At 45.5% G+C, this 21,083-nt stretch overlaps 1 long non-coding RNA gene across 1 annotated transcript in view; it reads left to right on the top strand.

The window, feature by feature from the left end:
- The window catches only part of LOC126045189 (uncharacterized), a 187,466-nt gene extending 168,803 nt beyond the window's left edge, over nucleotides 1–18,663 (top strand). The window contains exons 2-3 of the long non-coding RNA XR_007507952.1: nucleotides 17,874–17,961; nucleotides 18,216–18,663. This is a non-coding gene — a long non-coding RNA (uncharacterized LOC126045189). The remainder of the gene's footprint in view (nucleotides 1–17,873; nucleotides 17,962–18,215) is intronic.
- The last annotated feature ends 2,420 nt before the right edge of the window (nucleotides 18,664–21,083 follow it).

Here is a 21,083-nt window from a genome sequence, read left to right as displayed (position 1 = left end):
GGAAAAGAGTAAAAAAAGGAAGAAAAGAGAGAAGAAGGGAAAGAGGGAAGGAATCAAAGAGAAAAGGAAACAGTAAAGGACTAACAGTAGGAAGGAAGGAAAGGGAGAGAGAGAAAGAAAGGAGAAAATACAAAACATGAAAAAGGGGTTATCTCATGTCTACTCTGATTTATCTTCATGCAAAAATAAAACTAGTCCCTTCTTTTCCTGAACCAATTCTTCCAGCTTCCTTCTGAGGTAAGAAAAAACAGTTATTCACCTTTCCAGGTAAAAATTTACCTCTATTTCATATTGCAACATTGAAAATATTTGCCGGGTTGGTCTTTTTAAATTCTTATTCAATGCGTTCTATAAGCAAATCAATATTTATTTTGCTTTTCTTTCTCTCACTGCCTAATGACAGAGGTTTTCAACATCCAACAGGTCTTTTCTTGAGCAGATACAGGTAATTCAGGTCCTGAGTCAGCAAGTTCATAGACCTAACTTAATGCATATGCTCTGATTCACCCCATGCAGCAAAACCCTGAAACTCCCTAGGTCATCCACTGCTGAATCAGAGCCACACATCTCCATGAGGCATACCAGAAGTTCAAATTATTCGCATCAATGTACATAATTTTGTATATGTCAGCATAGAAACATATGTGTTAAAAAAAAAAAAAAAAAAAGAAAAAGCTCCAGCTTTTTATCAAGAATGCAAATGATCCTGGAGACATTTATTTAACTGAATATATACTCTTATATTTCTCCTTTTGAAACCGCATGGGGAAAGTGGGGTATAAAAGACATCCCTGCTGGTATAGTTCTGCCCCTTCTTAAATCCATGGTAATATCTACCCTGGCTTCAAAAGGAGTTACAGAAACAAAATGTCTTTGAGAATTTTACCTGAAAGGACAGATCTGCAAGGGATTTTAGTTAAATGTCACAGCATCTATCCAAAAGGTGCACTTTTGCAGTAGAATCTGCAGTCCTGAGTTAGATGTCTGTTTCTTTACAAATTGTACAGGAGAGCTGGAATCCACAAAGACGTGCTGAGCAAGGAAGCACTTCAGGAAATACTGAGATTAAGCATATGCCTTGAACTTTCTCCTTATTCTGCAACTTATTTTTTGATTAGAGAGATGCCTTCTTCCACTTGGGATCCATGGTTCTAAAGGCCTGAGTTACCACGTTTTACTCCCTAATGAAAGGGGTTTCCTTTTCTAGCTTTTGGATAATAAAGGGCCTGAGAAATGCACATCTGGTTTTCTTTGCCACGTGGAAATACAATCTCCCACCTCCCAGAGGAGTGCTCATTCTCCCCAGCCAGAGCTTTCCTGGATAATTAAGTAATCACTGCAACAGACAGAAAGTGAGAAGTACTTGATAGTCAACCCCCCTCCCCCCGAGAAAGAAGAAGCTGGGTTCCAGTTCGTGAACCAGTGTATGTATTTAATACTAAGTAATCATTACAGCAGTGACTGGAATCCAGATCTCCCTTTTTCCCAGGTGACTGCCTTAAGTACCAGACTCCTTCTGTCTTCTGAGAAGCTTGTTCTTTCACTAGCTTAATGAATATTTAATCACTCTCTGTGAAGTGGAACATCACATCTCGCAAGGAGAGGCTGTGAGCAGCCAACCCCAGAAAATCTACCAGCCTGATGCTTAGAACATTTTGGTGAGAGATGCAGTTTCAAATCCCTAACAAAATAGAATGAATTGAATCAGAATTTTCTACCTTAAATGAAAACAAGTTCAGACTTAGCTTAAAGCATATGCTCTTTTCTACTTTTATGCAACAAATACTGAAGGACTTGGCATCCCCCATTCATCTACAGGGCCACACAACTCATGCAAGGTATATCGGGAGTTAAACCTATTCCTATCATATTGCATACACAATAAATGTGCTGGATAAAAATAACTTAAAATCCAAAGATCGCATAGGCATGTGTTGTACATCTAGAGGATCAGGGTTTAGGCAATTATCATATTGTCCAGAAGCAGATTTTAGACTCGGATAATTTTAATAATGAAACACTGGCTGCTTGGGCACAGACTCAGGGAAGTATATCATCTCCTAATTCCTTTTTAGGAGTTAGGAAAATTAAGAACATTAATTAGACAGTCACAGACTGCCTAAATTGGGTGCTTAGGCTTCCTAATTGATTAGTGGAGAGAGCTAAGCACCAAAGAGCAGTCCAGAGAGTTTACCTGCTGGGAGCAGACTCACTTAAAGACGGCTGTTATGAAACATTAGCCACAGAATATAGCTGTATCACTGCCTCCCTCTGAAGTTTAGGCACTGACATTGAGAGCTTAATCCAGTTGCCTACACACAGGCATCTAAAGCTGTATGAGATAGTGCAGGGTAGCCCTTCAGCTGCCCTTTAGCTGACGCTCCAGAGGAGCGAAGGTCTCACTTAGCCGGTGGTCATGTCCACCAGCTGGGCGGACAGGTAAACCCAGGGTACTTGAAATAGCACTAGGGGCTTATGCATGGACAACTGAATCAAACCTTGAGCAAAAGATTCAACTCCAGACTGTAATAATGTAAATTTAGGAGTCTGTAGGTACGTGTATACTGGTAAGGTAGTCGTTTAAGTGAACGGAAATCATGGGTGTGATCTCTACATGAGATGTGGGTGTCCCTTTAGATCAGAGTCATACTCAAGGGCCACCATCTTGAATAAACTAGAGTGTCTGAGGTAGCGCTTGGAGCCAACAAGTGGAGAATTGAATCCAGCCTTCAGTCAATATAGACAGCAGAGTCCAGAGAACTATTCAGGTGAGCAAACACAGCAAGGATCCAGTGTACTTAGCTGAGGATAACCTCTTGAAAGAGCAGGTTTCCTGTGACAGTGATGGCTGCAATCAGTTACAATGGAAAAACATCTCGCAACAAAGATTTGTGGGACCAGAGGGAAGGCAGACCTAAGGAACTGTGTATGACTCAAGCCTGGTGGCTAGGCTTCTCTACTGGAAGGAAGGAAACTAAGAAAGTGAACTGGCCAATATTTTTAGGAAAATGTGTGTCGATGATTATACAAAATAAAATAGAGCGCAATTCATAAACCATACCAAAAGAAGAGATCAGACTCTGAAGAATTCCCAAAAAGCAATCCACCTACGCTAGCATTTCTTTGCACTCCCGGTGACCAATGACTAACGAGTGTTACACAGCTGTCCATCTCTAACAGGAGAGAACACAAGGCCTTTAACCCCTGCTGACCTGATAGTGTAATGAACAGGATATTCCTTGGGATGTAATAGACGAGGTTCGAGTCATCTCAAGCTGCAGCAATTGCTGAACCCAAATCTTGAACAAGTATCCTAGTGATAAAGCTTTCTTAGAGAAAACAGCAGGATCAGCCCCAATTGTGTTTTCGTAGGCATACGTGACACTGCAAGCCAATAAGGCCCCTTGTTTAGACAATATGGCATCAATACACTGTTGGCTTTGGAGCTGGAGATCTATCAATTTATGATCGTAAATCCTAATTTAGTTACCAAACTTCCCAATGAAATTCACAGGATGAATAGGAGCTAGAAATTTAAATATTTTGTGGACTTCCTGGGATGAACTGGCAACTGAGCAGAAAGTTAGAGCATTAGGTTTTGGACTTGGGTCTCAAAGGTAAAATTCATCTCACCTAACTTTAGTTCTGCAGTTTAAATGCCCATGACTAGGCCAGTCACCCTAGTGACTCCTTTATCATTAACAAAGGCAACTTCAAGTCATTTCTTCATAAAATCAGTATCTAAAGTAGGTCAGCAAGGGATTCCTTTCCTAAATGTAGCGTCTAGTGCCAGATATTCCAGATACCACAAGATATCATGCCTGGCCTCAGCTGTAATTTGGTAAGTCAAGTATGCAGTTTCTGTTTGGTACCTGCCCGTCCAACACACAATATAGATAACTTGGTTACCCTACCACCTCTCCAATGGCACTTGGCACCTCTGTAAGGAAAGTGACCACGCTCTTTGAGTCTCCTGATCCAATGAACGGAATCACCTGTCACTATTCTGCCTGAGACTTCCACACCGCCACTTGTGAAAGGCATCTGAAGGTCTGGAATAGCAACATTTTTTAGCAGTACCACTTAGTGTGACTGAGGAAGGACCGTTCATATAAAAAATGAAGTCATCTGTATTTCATCACAAACCATTTTACAGTTAAACATCTAAAAGCTAGTTCTTTAGTCATTTTGAAATATAACTATCCTAGAAAGCTGTTTTAAAAGGGAAACAAAATCATCTGTATACTCATTAAGTATTAATATTGAAATGTAAACCATAAAAACACATAGTTTTACCTTAAGCCAACAATGTTGTACTTTTCTCATCTTTGTGTTAAATATACAACATTATTATGGATAAACAACTACTATAAATATTTTACTGCAAACTGGTTATAAAATAATAATTTTTAGGTATATTATTTTCTCATACCTTTAAAAATAGGTAGAAATAAAAACGTCTATTATACATAAAAGTGATACATAAAGGAACTTTAACAATAAATAGTTCAAAGTTAAGGTTTGTATGTTGTATCTTTCTTGTTTAATGTGAATGTTCAGTATATGGGCAAAGTAAGATAAAAGACAGCCCTTATTACTCCTTTCCTTGTTTTTAAGAGCATGGTGTTTATAAATACTGTGATGAGTAGGAACATGTTCTTGTTCTGAAACTTCAGCTCCTTTTTAAAGTGTTGCTTTCTGAAGATATTTTCGTTGGGTTTGTTGTTAAAACTCTTAATGTCCTTTTTATCCATACACATTAAATATTTTTTACAAATAGTGCGATTCAAAGAATAGTCATTAACATTCTTGTTTACAGCAGCAGTCTGTCGGGGGTTAATAAATGCTCACCTACGACTTCCACGCTCTCCAATCTGTCTGTTGCTCCAGAGTCTGAAAACATAGGCTTCCCAGCTTCTAACAGGGTTACTGAACTGGAAATCTTCTCCAACAGAGGAAGCAAATTTTGCCTTTAAATTTTCTCCACTGAAGCTGTTTTGATATTGTTCCTCTCCCAAATGAGCCTGTTCGAGACCCTCTATTGCTTCTGGCTCCCGGAGTCATATGAAGGCACATGTATATATATTGGTGTATGCATAGAGTACGATATGTGTTGTATAATATACTCAAGCCTGCATTTTTTATGGTCAGATGACTATTGAAATCACGTAAATATTTTACAGGAGAGAAAGGATTAATTCTCCCTAGCTGTAGCCCTCTAAAAATGAAGAGAAATAGGCACCTCCAAGGAGTGATTCATCCATCCTACGTGAGATACTTGTTCAGAGGTGGACTGAACTGCCGTGAGATGTTTCTCTCTTTACACTGACTCCAAAGAGACCTGAAACAACCAGTTCAGGGTCAATGTCTACTTTTTCAATGTCTAAAGCCAGCTGAAGGGAATCCCAGCCTAATTAATTGTTCTGCCTGAAAGGAAGATAGCAGTATAACTGTATCTACACAAAAGGAATTGATGATATCCATGTAGTATAACTTTGGAGAGTAATATTGCCCTCACACACACTGTCTGTTGTTGCTTCCTCCCTACCTCTCTGTGAGAGCTGCCTGTCGTGGCTAACTATCTCGGCTACTTTTACTTTCCTAAATGCATCCATCCCAGGCACTCCCCTCTGACTCTCAGGCCCAAAGGTACAGCACCACCCTGACCGGTACTGGTGTCCTCACACTACATAGCACTTGGCCCTGGATCTTACCTAGGACTTCTGCTGGGTTCGTGTAGCCTTAACTCAAGTTCTGGAGTGAGAAGGGAGAGAGGAAAGGAAGGAAGGCTGTGTTTGAAATATCTGAACTAACATGACGGATGCCCATTGGAGTCATTTTTAAGAGCAGTCGTAAGTAACAAAAATTTAAAAACGCCTGAAGATACAGTCTTACCAAATACATTTGGCTATTGACTGCAGGGGGAACGGCAGACTTCCTCTTTTTATCCACCTTTTCTTCCCTCTCCTCTTTCCCCTCCCCCTCAAGGCAAAGAAATCAAGCTGGATCTCTGATAAGGCAATGAAAACTTCTAGCACATCAAGCCCAACCTAGCAACCTGCTGTTGTTCCTTTCGCATGAATGACTATAAAGGCATTCTCACGTTCACACATCTGCAGCCAAAACAAATTCCTGAATGACTCCCTATATTCCCAAGTTCTCTGAGACGCACCTGAGTGCCACGTAGACCTGGGCCACAAAGGATGAGGCGAGGATGTATAGCTCTCCAAGGCTGGTTAACTAGCTGGGGATTTCTGTCTGTGCCAAAGCCGGTGGAAAGGATAGGCAGCTCCAGGGAGCTATTCAGCTCGGCTATCGCAGTCAGCCGTCTTCAGCTGAAACAAATCTCCATTCAGAAATGCCTACCTCTGTATTCATGAACAATAGCAGAAGTCTAACTGTTAGCTCAGACTAGGCGCTTTGTCTCTTTTACAGTTAGAGGTAGGCAAGATGAACGTACAGCTCGTTGACGGTTTTCTTTGGTCGCAAGGTTCATTCCGTGCCGACTGATAGATATAGAGCTGCCACCCAGCATGACAGACCTGCATAGGAAATCAGTCAACACGTGAATTCCATCAGATTCATGTGTGGGCCGTTAATTACAGCATGTACCTTGGGGTCTCCCACCTGCAGATGCCTTAGTAGCAGTGGTAATCACATTTATTCCGGTAGTGAGAAACACTTCCTGAGTCATATAGAAAGCGCTGAGCAAAGTAGTGCTCAACCTGAGGGACACAACACAGGATAAAGAGGAACAGTAAAAGATACAGACAAAAGGATACAGGGGATGACAGCAAATGCGATGTTTCCTGTACGAAGAAGTGAGAGGTGGGATAGGAAGAATCAGCTGAGGTAAACGGAGTAAGCTACGCGGAAAGACAAGGTTAGGTGAAGGGATTGAAGGTCAGACAGGGTAAGGGGGATGTTGTCTTCATATCATATCCAGACAGTATGACAGAAACCTTTTCCTTGGGATCAGTGGGCATTCCAAGTCCATGTACTGCTTTTAAACTGAATATGGAGGAAAACTTCAGCTTGGTGGTGTTGATTATTGCCCATTAGAGATTGTGTGGAGACCACCAAGCTCATTTCACTTCAGATCATGGAATGAACTAAAATTGAGGTCCTCAAGGTGAAAAGCTAGTTTTTTATCCACTACGCTAAAGAAGTAATTTCTTTTTTTCTATTAAGCAACTGTGAAAGGAAAGATTGTGCAATGACTAGAAGTACATTGTAAATATCAGGGTTACCAAAAGTCACAGAGAAACCTTTCAAATAATCTGAAGTGGTGATAGAAAGAGTAATACAGTGAATTTGTATTGATGCAACAATCGTTAACCCTACACCTTCACTTTCATTTGCATTAAAGAAGCAACCGACTGTATGTTTGTGACGTTCATTGGTTTTACCCCACCAAAACTGTTTGGCAGGTTGGCTAGTTTACTCTCTGTGCGTATACATGTGTGTATGTGTGTCCATTTCTGTGTTTAAGCACGTATGTTGGGAAATACATTTCGTACTTTAAGTTCCTTATGTTACAAAAGAGTGCACATATATTATTCCAGTATTTTAAATATGCACTATTAAAGACTACTTAGGATTGCTAAATTATAGGAATCCAGATGCTGCCACTTTAGCAGCTGTTAAAAACTATTTCTTTGGGCAGCCCTACCGAAATCTGTAAGATTCTCAGGGAATGAGTTAAACATGCGGAATCTGACCCAAACTGTTATTTCCACAGATCACTGTGAACTACTGTTTGTGTTCTCAGTCTTATGCAGAGACTGCTGTCACTCCTGCCTCTCATATATTCTGTGGCTTGTCCTATCCTTTATAGATGAGCCCTTGTAAAGCTAGAGATTGTTGAAATGCCCGACTCCATTATCCACATAAACCAGCAACTATTCACATCATTTTTCAATGACAAAGATTTGAAACCCTATACTGGGCGGGCAATTTTAACTGGAAAACAGGGAAAGGCTATTTAATACTGAAATAAATAATCAGGAAGCAAGTAACCGTAAATCATTAGGATGGTTAAGAAAAAATAAACAGAAAACAAGTAACTGAAAAGGCAAGGATAAAATTAAACAGTAATGATGATTTATAGTAAGATACTCCGAGACATGACAGAAGTCTCAGTACACCAAAAGGAAAATCTTGTTTGCTCAAATTATTTGTTTCTTCTGTCTAATGAATGTAATTCTAATATACAAGTGATAACACTGGCATTTCTTTGAAATGTTGATTCAGTTTAATTATGAAAATCACCAAGGTATTTTCTGGCTGCTGCATCACTCCCTGTACTAAGATTAATCACATCAACATCATTCATTTAATCTTCAAAGAGGAAGCAGTTGTCCACAAAAGCCTTCAAATAGCTTCATTAGTGCAATTTTTCAGACTCAAACACTTAGCTGGCAGCATATGATTGAGAGTAAGGAAGGTCATTATATTCATCTGTTTCCTAATCCAATTTATTTTTTTAATGTTTCTACATTTTTTTGTGGATAAGTATAAGCTCCACATTCTTGTCCTTTGTTTTGGACAACCAAACCATACGCAGTTCCAATACAGACAGAACAGTTGGTGGCTGTCATGTTTTACTGGGTTCACGATGGGATGAATTTGAACCAGAATATCCTCCTCTCCCGAGCCCGGCACTGATTTAACATACAGATTGTTTTTGTCACCAGTCACAAGCACAAAGGACCTTAAGATGTGTTTACTTAAACATGCAAACAGGGTTAAAAAGGTGAGACACAGAGCAATGTGCCTAATGTTTTCGATGCCAGACTGAGGCCTATTAACAATGTTTTAGAGAATAAAAATAAGTCTAACCTCTCCCCATTATTAATATTTAATTACATGCTAAGAGCATCATCCTCTTCAGTCTCCCATGGATGCTGAAAAGACCTTCCCTTGCTTCATATTACTTAAAAACTTCTCTAGCACAATCCTGTGCATTTTCAGAAAATCACGATACCTGATGTCCAATTAGCTGATATTGTGGCACAGTCTTCGAGCAGTTTAACTTTTTAAAAAATATAGCATTGCAACCTAACACATTCGCACCGAGCGTGGCAGCTCACTACCAAGATCACGGTGACAACCTGGTCAGACACAATTATCCTATCTGCATAGCACTAAAATAGCCACTGATCAAAACGTGCTTAGTTTTATTACTGAAAATCAAAGCTGCCAGGTTTAGTTTTGAAGCTTTAAAAACCAAAGACTTTATTAAAGTTTTTGCTAACATATTTGCCTGCAGCTGTCAGTGGATTGTGCAAAAATCAGTCAGGCGGAAAAGGGGAAGCCTTGAGACGTCAGGCAGCAAACGTAATTTTTTTTTTTTTAACAAATTGTTTAAATTAATTAAAAATTTCCTTCCATTTAATTTTAGGTGAGGAGAAAAATCAAAGTTATATTCAATAAAAAAACTTGGGCAAAAATTTACAAAAATGGATCCTAAGGCTCTCGTGAATTGCCACGATCGCAAACATGCCAATCATTCGGAGGTTCCCCAAAAGGATGGAAAGATGTGTTTGAACCACCAAGGTGTTTGTTTTATTAACTACTGGATTTAGTTTAGAGAGAGGAGCTCGGGATAGTTCCATAGCTACAAAGCTATATGCTTCAGTTGTCACTGAATCTCACGTAACTATTTTCATTCCTTTCCCTGGCATATAAACAGCGCCCATGCTCCATCCTTGGTTCACAGTGCTATCTAAAATCAATTGCTATATGAAAGAACAGCATAAAATGCAGGCTCCATGTGGTTCTCAATCTAACCACTCAAACAGTGTATAGGTGAGGCTTTTATAACCACAGGTCCCCTGCACAAGCAAGGATTTTCTTCGTGCTTCTACACAAAAAAAAAAGGAAAATCAATATTCTCAAAAGCAGTTGTATTAGCTAATACCCCACTTGCCCCTTTTTGTAGATAAGACTTCCCCAACTCTGGTGCAGGATGAAAAACATAGGCTGGTGCAATATTTATTCATGGCAGAGAAAATTAAAGCATATCACAAGACGAGTTTACATACAGGCTTCAGTCCTTAAGCCCATCTATGAAATTCAGTGGACTATTTTTCTCCTTGTGAGCTCTTTGGCTACAGAATAGTCCTGCTGGGGGACTCCTCACTCCTGACAAGAGATTGAACAATAGTCATGGAAATCATTTTGTTTGGGGCAGAGGTCAGGATGCAATAAGGGACCAACATAGCGGGAAAGTCACAGGAGCTGGAAGAGTTCCCACAGCTGAAGTGATACCGGAGCCACCAGAGTTTGTCTCCACTGGAATTTGTAAGGCATTTGTCACCTGGATATTCTAAGCCATGTTGATATCCCATCCTCAGTTCAAGGTGTTAGGCTCCATATATACTTATTGCTACCTCAATATATCAGAACTTTCCTTGCAGGAGCTGAGGGCTTCTGTGAAGGACTTTTCTTAAAAAAAACCAAACCAAACAAACAGCAGCTTTGAGGTTGGAGTACTTGCACTTTTTAAAACATTTCCATGAATTGCTCTCAGATCTTGCCACTGGATCTTGGCAGTATGAGGCCACATCATTTCAAGCTGTGAACAACAGAAGGAATGACCAGGCTTATCCTGCAATTTGTCCCACTTCACTGGAATACTTAGAAATTGTTAAGCAAAGTAAGCTTATTTCTGCTTCTACCTTCTCTCTGCAGGACATAGTGGGGAAAAATAACCGATCTACTCTGCAGTTTTTAAACAGGAGTCTTTGAAAAAAGACCAACTGCATATCCCTGGAATCATTCCATCCCGAGAGTCATCTTCCCTCATAGTTCAGTACTATAGTCAGTATGGTCCGAATAACTTGGACTTAAAGGGCTACTACACTCCTTGGGTGACATTTAGGCCCTATCCTTCACTCCTCCTTTTTCTTCAGACAGTGTTATCCTCGGGAGTCCCAAAGCTTCTTGGTCTCAATCAGGCCTTAATAGAAGCAGAAGTCTTCGGAAAGGTCTTGCTGTGACAAATGTAGGTACGATATGCTACTGTTCTTTACTGTTCTCCTCAAACCTCAGTTTCTCTAATTACACACTACTTCTCTGAAAACTATGAATTACATAAGGAGTCTAATCAAGACGTATGCTGCAAGTACTGCATGGGTTATTACGCAAAGATATGAAAATCAAGCTAATGACGGGGAAAGCTGTTTCAATTCATCTGCCTCACATTGTCCATTTACAAGGCATTCGTTTATGTTGGTTGCTTTTAATTTTAACAGTAAATGAACTCTTGTTGTTAAAGTAGGAACAGATGACTGAGTAAGTGGCAATGTGCAATGGGAATGAAGAATCAAGTAAGGATATATTTACATCAGAAAAGTAAGGGAAATAATCTGTAAGCCGTAAAGGCGACAGTGAATACAAATCTATTTAGATGGCCGCTAAAAACAAATCGGGATTCACGCCTCCAAGGGTCCTGCTCTGCCTTTTTTTATGTTAACAATACACAAGTTTTCAATCAAAATTGGGACCAAGTGAAAAACCTTCTTCACAGAGCATGAAGAAGTAGAGATTCACCTTTCTGACCACCTTCTTTCCTGTCTTCTATATATCCTCATAAAATATTTACTCTGCTTCTGAATGACCACTCTGATTATCCTTAGACTCCTTTTCAGATTCCCTGATGATGTCATGGAAATGTTAAACCCATTATGCTAAGCTAGGACCTCCATCTACTGTGACCTCTTGGCACTAGCTTCTAAGGACAGCATGATACTTTTACGTGAAAGTTAGGCTTCCTTCGGGTCATCGACAGATGGACTCGATACACCGGCACTTCAGTCAACACCGGTAAAATCTGAGCAAGGCCACGTAAAAAGCCCAAATCCGTTTTGCGTTTACAATAAAGTGGTTAAAACGTCTATGAAGAGCTACAGCTGTATTCTATTGGAAAATAAGCATTTGTATTATTTCATGGGTCCACCCCATAGGTAATACATGGCGTTCCTTTTCATTAAGCTATTAGGGAAGTGATTAGTGACTAGCACCCCGCTCTAATTATCTTTAATGTAGTGTTTCAAATTGATCATGCATAATGCAATTAGAAATCATAATTAAATTAATTTATATTGATTTAAGCCTTTATAAGTTGTTAATAACTATGGCCCATTACATTAATTCCTACAAGCCAACGTTAATATTTTCAATATGCTGAGATATTTCACTTTTTTCCCCCCGTTCGTGGCGTCGGGCGCTTCGTTACGGCGTTCACGGGGGATGGCACCGGGGGACGTGCCCGGCAAGTGCCCCCGGAGCCGGCGGGCTCCAGCTCGGCAGCCGTGGCCCTTCGTGGTCCAGGGGCGAGTGGGCGCTGGGGGGGGACGAACGAGCCCACGGCTGACTTTAGCGCGGGAATAACGACCGCTGCCCGGGCCGACAGCGGCCCTTTGTATCTCCACGGAGACGGAAAGAGCCCGGCAAGCCGCCCAAGGGGAAAACTGGGGGCGCGGGAGCCAAAAAAGCGAGTCCAAAAAGAAAACAAAACACAAGCAGCCCACGCCGGAGCTCCCCGCCGGCCGCGGAGGAGGCGGGCCCGGCCCCCCGCGCCAGCGGCCCCACGGCGGGGGGGACCCGCGGCCGGCGTCGCGCGTGGGTCGGGGGGGAGCCGCGCCGCTGGCGGGGGGGGGCGGCGGGGCGCAGGGCGCAGGTAGCCACGGCGGGGAGCGGGGAAGCCTCGGCCCCCCGGGGCTTGCGGGGCAGGGCTCTCGCCCGACGGGGGGCTCCCAAATCTCTCCCTCCTCTCCCGGCAGCGACCTTATTCCCTCCCATGCCCCCGCCCCATCCACCCCCCCCCCCCCTCCCCAAGCCCAAAAGTTACACACACACACCCCCCCCCCCGCCTTCAACTTGTGCAGCCGGGCCCCCTTTTCGCAAGAATCACATAAAATACAAATAAAGGCAGTAGATCCCCCGGCGCGGGCTGTCAGGGCCGAGGCAGCGCTGTGAAGCGGGTGGGCTTCCAGCCCACCCGCGCCTGCCACCTTTCCAGCAGAAACCGGTGCTCCGGGGTCGAAAGAAGTTTCCCAGGGAGGAGGCTGCCCGGCTGTAATAAAATCTTACAGCGGGGGGTTAACAAACCACTTAATAAAACAATTTATGCTTAAATAATATTTCTTTTAAAATAAAACCGGGGTGTGCAAATCAGGATTTGATTTGAGAGGCATGAATTCTATTATATGTACAATTTAATCACGGGGTATTTAAAATAGACATTTCCATCTAAAATCCAATCAGAAATCAACACGGTACCTCGAGGCATTAAGATGATCATCTCCATTTTGCATTTGTAAACCGGTAGAAATAAATGTGGCTTGTGGATACCAAGAGGTCAAGTACGGCTGCTCAAATATTTTTCTTACAAAATGACGGATTTATTAGACAAATAAGTAGCCCGGCTGATGCAAAACCCCCAGTGATTGAATTTTGACGTTGAGTCAACAACAACTCGAACTACATCAGTGCTCCAAGATTTAGTTATGATGGCAGAGATTACTGAACAAATAGGAGGCAGAAATGAATACAGATTTCCAAGGATCTGCCCCTGGCACCCTCTTCTTGACATTCCCCTCCATATGCTGTCCCTATTCACGGTGTATTCTAATTAAAGGACTGGGCTATGTCTTCTGATTTTACAAGAACTTTTAAATAATTAGTCTGGTGTGTGTTAAAAGGGAAAGCTTCAGACATGAGGGGATTTCAGTCCCTTTAGGATCTCTCCCCGGCTTTGCAGTTATCCCAGTCCCTTCCGTGAGGAAGGCTGGAAAACGCCTCTGATTTGATTGCAGAAAGACACGACCCCTGACCAAACCGCCGCATGCAAACACAGGCGTCCTCGCTTCTTTTCCAGCCCACGCAAAGAGGGCGGTTTGGGGGTTTGGGGGTTGGGATTTTGATGCGAGATTTTTTTATATATATATTTTTATTATTTTCCCCCCCCCCCCCCTCCCAGCGGCAGAGACGTTGAGGGTCCAGCATTCCCGGGAAAAACCTGCCCACGGATCCCAACCGCCCGTGAAACAAGCTCGGGCTGCAGCCTGCACAGCCCCGACCGCGGGATTTTTTCACGCTGACCCTGCCCCCTCCTCCTCCTCCTCCTCCTCCTCCTCCTCCTCCTCCCCCCCGTGCCCTGCCTCCCCGCTCCCCAGCCCACAGGTGGATGTTCCCCGGCCCGAGCGCTGGGAGCTGCCGGGGCGCGGGGCGGGGGCTGCGGAGCCTGCCCGAGCCGGGGGAAGCGCTGCTCTTCTTGCTTCATTTCTTCAGCGCTCTGGAGCGTTACTTTTACTTGCTAATCACGAAGGGGCGCTTAAATAATTGAGAGTACGTTTAAGCATAAAGCACTCGGTTTCTAATCTTTTCAGGGGGAAAGGGACTAATCTGCACCTGCTGTGAGAGCCCTTTTTTTATTTATTCTGTATATTACTTCCACTCCAAGCTGGACCTGATGGCTCCTATTACAGTTGAGCCTTGCGGAACCCATACCCTCCCTTTCGCAGCCCCTTTCTCTGCTCCCCTCTTCTCCGCAGGTACAAACTTTTGCTTGGCAGAGAAGAGGGAGCGGGGGGGATCTTACCAGTCACCATTTAGCTGAGATTTTTTTTTATCTCTTTTTTTTTTAGAGAAGCTTTTCAGAATTCCCAAGCTCTCCAAATTTGCCTTCTTTCCATTGCCTCTGCTGTATCGCATGCATGTTTGTAGAAAAGGGAAGCACGCACCGGCTGCCACGGTGCTCTGGATTATTTTTTAATAGGGGATACCTCGAAAGCAGGATTTTAACGTAGAGTTGATCCTATTTAGCATTTGGGAGGAAATTCTTTAATAAGCCTTTCTCCTACTACCTATTTTCACTGCCGAGATTTTACATTGGATAGAGGCTTCTCGGAGTCCTGCCAAAGTTAATTCCAGATTTATATTTCTGTAACCTACTTAGGATGCAAAAAGAGAAAAAAAAAAATCCTGTCAAATTAAAGTGAGTCCTCCTGTCTTGCCTGCTCCCAGCAAATAACTTGCAGCACCTAATAAATCCAGATGGAGTTCCTCATATAGCCCGGTGCAGAAATAATTATTGTCCTGGCTTGTTTCATGTCAGAGGCCTCTTCGGCTCATCTGTCATGAAACCAATTTCACTTTATTTACATCCATTTGCTAGTTTAATTACTGTGCTGATGAATAGCCTGAAGGAATTAAGTTACGAGTCTTTGGAAACCTAAAACGACAGATATATGGGTTACCTTTTAAATAGAGGAAGAAAATGATGGGTGGTGTGTGCACCAAAATTTAAAGGTAATAAGAGCCTTTCCTTAGCTAGGTGGAAATGCAGAACCAACTGACACTCAGCCCGCGCGGTTACCTCTGCTCGATGTAAAGTATTGCTTAGAAAGGCTTTCATATTTTTTGCAGGTTAAACGCAATCTGTGTTAAAGCAAAGGTGCCAGAAGACGGGTGCCAGCTTTAGATCTAAGCACAGATGCACTCATTATTTTTCCAGCCACCGAAAGAGGAAAAACCATCAGGAAATAAGTCTGTCTTAAAGACCGACTTCGACATAACCTACGCACCGTACCGTACAACACGATCAATAGGGTCACTATCCTGCGTCAGCAGTCGCAGAAATCGTCTCAAGCGCTTCTTCCCTCCAACTTGCCTCTCTGCCATGCACTTGTACCCACAGAGGGAATTTCAGCCAGCTAGGGGGTCTCGGGCTTTTTAGGGAAACCTCCGAAAAGCAGAGTTTACCCTCGTGTTCCGCGTCCCTGGTCTAGCCCACGTCCTTGCCCTTTCCCCGGGTGTCTTTCAACCATTCGCATGGCCTGCAGATCAGGGGCGGGGGATCTGCTCCCTCCACCCCGCACCCTCCCCACGCGGGGACCCTGCCGCAGGGTCCCGGCACACCGGGGGGGGGGGGGGTGTCCTTCCCTTCCCCCTCCTCCACTCCATAACTTTCCTGAGCCGCTGTAGCACTTTGTCATAACCTAGAATTTCAAAACTTCGTGCGGCGTGTGCCTGAGCGGAAGGTCAGTCTCTTTAACGTTCCCCCTCATTCGTCATGAAAGAAAAGAAGAAAAAAAAAAAAAAAATTAAAAAAAATCCAGGAGTCTGGGAATTAGGCTGGGAGTGTCCACGGCCCGGGCTTGTGCCCCGGCGTGTCACCTCCGGACTGGCCAAGAGGGTCCCGGAGGAGCCCGGGTGAGCAGGTTCGTCCTAACCCTGCAGGGCCAGTGCCCCAAAGCGCCCCCTCCGCCAAGCAGGGACCCCAGAGCCCCCCACCGTCCCGGGGCGCTAAGCCTGGGCCCTAGGACATCCTTATTTGCCTGGACCGCAGGAGCTGGGGTGAGCCCGCCGGGCCCCTTTTGCCGGCCGCCTGAAAAATTCACTTCCCCGAGGGCTTGTCCGCCGCTCTCTGACAGAGACTACCTCTTCCCCCCCGATCCCGGGGATTTTGTGGACCCGGTACTTTTGTGGACCTCGGGGGTTTAGCCACCGCGGGACAAACCTCCCGCGGAGAAAAGTCGTGCTGCAATAGGTGACGGGGCACACGGAAAAGCGGTGAGGACGGTCAGTCCTCCGGGCTGCCGGTCGGGAGGTGATCCTAGGAAAAGCCTCCCCCTCAGAGGCACCTCCGCAAGGAGAGGGCCGGAGGGGCGGACGGAGGTCCCCTTTGTCACCCAAGGTGAGCGGCACTTTTCAAACCCAATCCTTTGCCGGGGGGAACGTGCCACATTCCCCCCCTCCTCCCTCGAATCTCGCTAGCGGGTGACCCGAGCCGGTTCCACGAGGGTATGTATAAAGGAGAGCGGATCGAAAGAGAATTACAGCTGCGTGCTCGAGGTACTCCGGCTCTTTATATCTGAGGGAAATGAAAGGAGAAAGTATACAGCAAAATAGGGTGGGGTAGTAAAAGCCCCCTCCCCCCCCCCCCCGCCCCTCTCCTCTCTCCCTCTCTCCCCCTTTGATTAATAGATCCATGTGGCTAACGGCCTGACATATGGTGTGCGAAGCAGCTTGAGATGGTACCTCGGGCATACCCCACGGCCATTAACATATTACAGGCTTCTGTGCAGACAGCCAGCAGCCGGCCGCCCGCGCAGCCCCGCGCAGCGCCGCGCAGCCCCGCGCAGCCCCGCCGGAGCTCTCCCCGGTGCTGAAGCGCCGCCGCGCCCGCCCCGCCGCCCGCTCCTCCGCGCAGCCCCCGCGCAGCCCCGCCGTGATCGAGTTCAAAAAGCGGGCGGGCGCGCACACGGATTTGAAAGTCCCGGATTCGCAGGGGAGGCGAGCGACAGCAGCACCGCTCCTCGCCCCTAAAACGGGGATTTCTGGCGCTTTTTTTTTTTTTTTTTTTTTTAATCTAAGGAAAAAAAGGGGGCCGCTATATGTAAAACCTTTTACTAGAGAGAGCACAAAAATTGCCTCGTGTGGAAACGGGTCGCATTTAAAAGGCAGTGCCAGCTTGCAGAGCAGAAAAGGCAGATTTCTGCAAATAACCCCAAAGTTGGGAAACTCGCATCCATAGCACCTGGCAGCTGGGGGGGGGGGGGGGAGGTTACTCCCAGCCGTGTTGTCTGGAAGCGGGAATTATAGTGCACAATACAGTAGCTGAGAATGCAGCAAAACCTAAGGTTTGTTTAATCTATTTCAAGGGTTCTGACGGAAGCATAAATCACCCCCTGCACTTTGCCTTTTAGACTCCTGTAGATAACTGCCCCAGCTCTTTTGAACTTTGTTCTGGCTGTTTTGTTGGGAAATAAAGCTAACACTAGATTAAACGTTTCAGGTAGCTTCATCTTCTGATTTCAGGAAAATAGTGTTAATAAGGAGCTTTGATGTTGTTTTACTTTCAGACTGTATGCCTTAAGGCAGAAAAACGCATAAAGGTAGCTGGGAAAGTAAATTGCCAGAAGCGAAGAGCACCCTCCCTTTCAAAATCCTGTAAGTACTCCTCTCTCCTACATCAAACCGATCCTATGCAGAGCAGCACTAGTGGGTTTGAGATGCCCTGGCTTTTGCAAACATCTCTCATTTCAACGCACACACGCCGATGTGTGCGCCTGTGTTTACGTGTGTGCACTCGAGTATTACCAGTTGTTAATGAGACTGAAGATTATAGGGGGAAATAGGGAAGGCTAGTTGCAACGGCCGCTTTTTTAAATTGTTATTTATTTATTTTCTTTTTCCCTAATAAGAAAATAAAATCCCCCGGGGAAAAGAATCCTAGAGATTTGCGCTGAGGAGTAACGCCGATGCAACGCGAGCAGGGAACTGTAGACCTCCACCCCGCCGAAGCAGCCCAGAATAAAAGTTGCGCGTACTGCACGTTTTGGGGGTCTTTCTAGCTATTCCGCCAGTAGCCTCCTCTATCCTTTCGGGAGCCCAGCACATCAGCCCCGCAGATTCCTCGCACACAATCAATACATTTTGCATAACACGAGTCTCCCCCGCACGCTCTCGCCTCCCTTGCTCGCTCCCTATTTTGGTTCGCCTCTCGTAGGTGGACGGGGTTTCTACACGGGGCTTGTCTTTTCAGAAATTAGCGCCGACGGTACGGAGTCTCAAAAGCGAGCCGTGCGCGGTAGCTGGTGCCAGTCACTGCTTCCTCGGGTCAGAAATTGCGCTGGAGCCCACCACACACCACAGCAACCTTGCGAGCGGGCGGTTCGGTCGCAGACAGACACAGCTTGCCTCTCTCCAGTCCCTCGTCTTTAACAGTCGTCGTCCCCCCCCCCCCCCCCCCTTCCTCTTACAGCAGTGCTTTAATAAAGTCACATAAGTGATTGAAATTAACATAAATCATTATTAGTTATTAGGATTTGCTCTAAATTACTCTGTGAATATAACACCAAACCCCATCTGCCACTCCTGCTCTAGCAGCAATAGATTGCAGATAAAATAAATGTCCTTACCCCATTAGAATGTTCCTGTCTCTGTAGCCAAAAGCCAAACAAAAGCAATAAATACAGAGCTTTTTTCTCTCCACTATTCAGCTGTGACTGTTTTCATCAGCTCTTCCTCTAGAAAAGCTCGATAGCTGCCTGAAAATATTGCATTTTATATCACCAAAGGGCGATTAATATTGCATTAACTGTATTTAACATTTTTTAAGCGCGAGTAATCTGAAATGAGTAAGTTTCTGTTACTAAATACAGGGGATGTCAGAGCTGGTGAAAACAGCTTAAAATATCTGTATAAACAGATTATTTGTTTCATACTTTGTATTTTTATAATGTTATGGTATAGTGTGCTCTGTTTGAAGTAGAAGAAGCCATGCTAATGGTCTGTTTAAAGTATTCTGACACTGTCTGGAGACATCCAAGTCTCTGCCTTCATTAAATGTTTATTGTCAACACTTCAGTGAAAAAAAGTCTTGTGTAAGTGAATTTCCACTGCTGGATGCTGTCAACACTTTGTTTTATTCTGATCCGCGTGTACAAAAGTTTGTATACATTATGCTGAAGTGAAGAGAGGCAGAGATTTAGCGAGCTATAATTAGTTACCAAACAAACTTTTGGTAGTAATTCGGTTCACATAATGACCATAATCAAGGGCTAAGTTACACGTATCGGCGCCTCGCCTTCTTTCCGCGCAGCCTGCAAAAAGATGTATTCGTGCTGACATGCTATCCCCTCGTCAAGGAATACCTTTCTTTTCCAAAATAAATAATAAAGTCAATTTTAAAAACCCAACCCAGACCCACAGCTTTTACGTATTTTAGCTCTGGCTCACCCTCGCAAGGGTGGCTTTCTTCTGTGCGGGCGAGGGGCGCACACAAGCCGAGCTCTGCCCCTCTCGGCACCGCGGCGCTCGCCGCAGGAGCCCCCGTCTGCGCGGCCGGACCCGGCCTCGGGGCGGTGCGTGTCCGTGTGTCCCTGTGCGTCGTCGTCCGTCCCCCCCCCCCCCCCCCACGCACTGGGAGCCCCTCGGTGCCACAGTGGCCTGCGCGGGCGAGCGGGAAGGTCCCTCGGCGTTCCCACTGAAGGAGACTGCTGAGAGACTTTTGCGGCTCGCTTGTGAAAATCAATGCCAAGTTACAGTTTATCTTCGACGTACCGGCGCAGTCTGCCTTTCTTTTAATTATTTGTTTCATTTTGATAGGAAGCCTTTTAAATACTTCAGTCCTCGGAGTCGTTAACGTCCTATGACATCCGATTTTTTTACGTAGTTCCCCCTTCGCCTCCCGACACGTGTGGGTTTTTTTAAAAAAAAGAGGGGTTTCACAACTTTTCTCCCAGAGTTAGAGACGCTTTGGTACGCTCGGCTGAGCAGAGAGGGGGAGTTAAAATGCAGTTCGGAGGAGGACTCCCGCTTTCCCGGAGGGGCTCTGGCTCCGCCGAAGTCCGGAGACCGATTTGGGAAGCAGGTGTTTGCCTGCGCGGCTGCCCCTGGAGGGTCGGCCACGGCGAGCCCCCGGCCAGGGTTCGCCCGGTGCCACGGCCCCCACTCCCGCGGAAACACCGCGCTCCCTCCGCCTTCAAGTTGCATCTTAACCCAGCAGGACCGAAGCCGCCCCCGCGGGGTGGGTGGGTGTGTGGGGGGGGGAGATGTGGGTGAGCAGCCCTCCGCCCCCCGCGGAGGCAGCCTCCCGCGCAGGAGGCGCGGGGGGGACCCCGCGGCCACTCGGCGGTGCGAAAGCAAAGGCGGAAAGTGCGCGCCTCTGGCCGCGGGGCCCTGCCTGCCCCTGCCTGCCCCTGCCCTGCCTGTCCCTGCCCCTGCCTGCCCCTGCCCTGCCTGCCCCTGCCCTGCCTGCCCCTGCCTGCCCCCAGCCCTGCCCGTCCGCCCGGCGGCGGGGCTGGGGCCCGCCGGTGCAGGCGCCCCTGTCTGCTAGTGCGGCTTCTTCAAAGATTTATGGGTGACATCTAATTTTAAATTAACTTTTGAGCCCTGGGTTTCATTCATTCATCCACCCACCCAGCCGCCCTCCGCCTACCGATCTGTCTTGCCACGATGCAAAGAGACTCGGTTGCCGTTTTACCCCCTCGGTCCCGTCTCTGGGACCTATATATTCCGCTGACCTATATATTCGCGCACCGCTTTTCTGCCAAACCGAGCCTCCTTCA

Source organism: Accipiter gentilis, chromosome 13 (assembly GCF_929443795.1).
Source record: "Accipiter gentilis chromosome 13, bAccGen1.1, whole genome shotgun sequence".
Taxonomy (NCBI): domain Eukaryota; kingdom Metazoa; phylum Chordata; class Aves; order Accipitriformes; family Accipitridae; genus Astur; species Astur gentilis.
The sequence above is the reverse complement of the archived record's forward strand: the minus strand, read 5'-3'. Positions and strand labels throughout refer to the sequence as shown.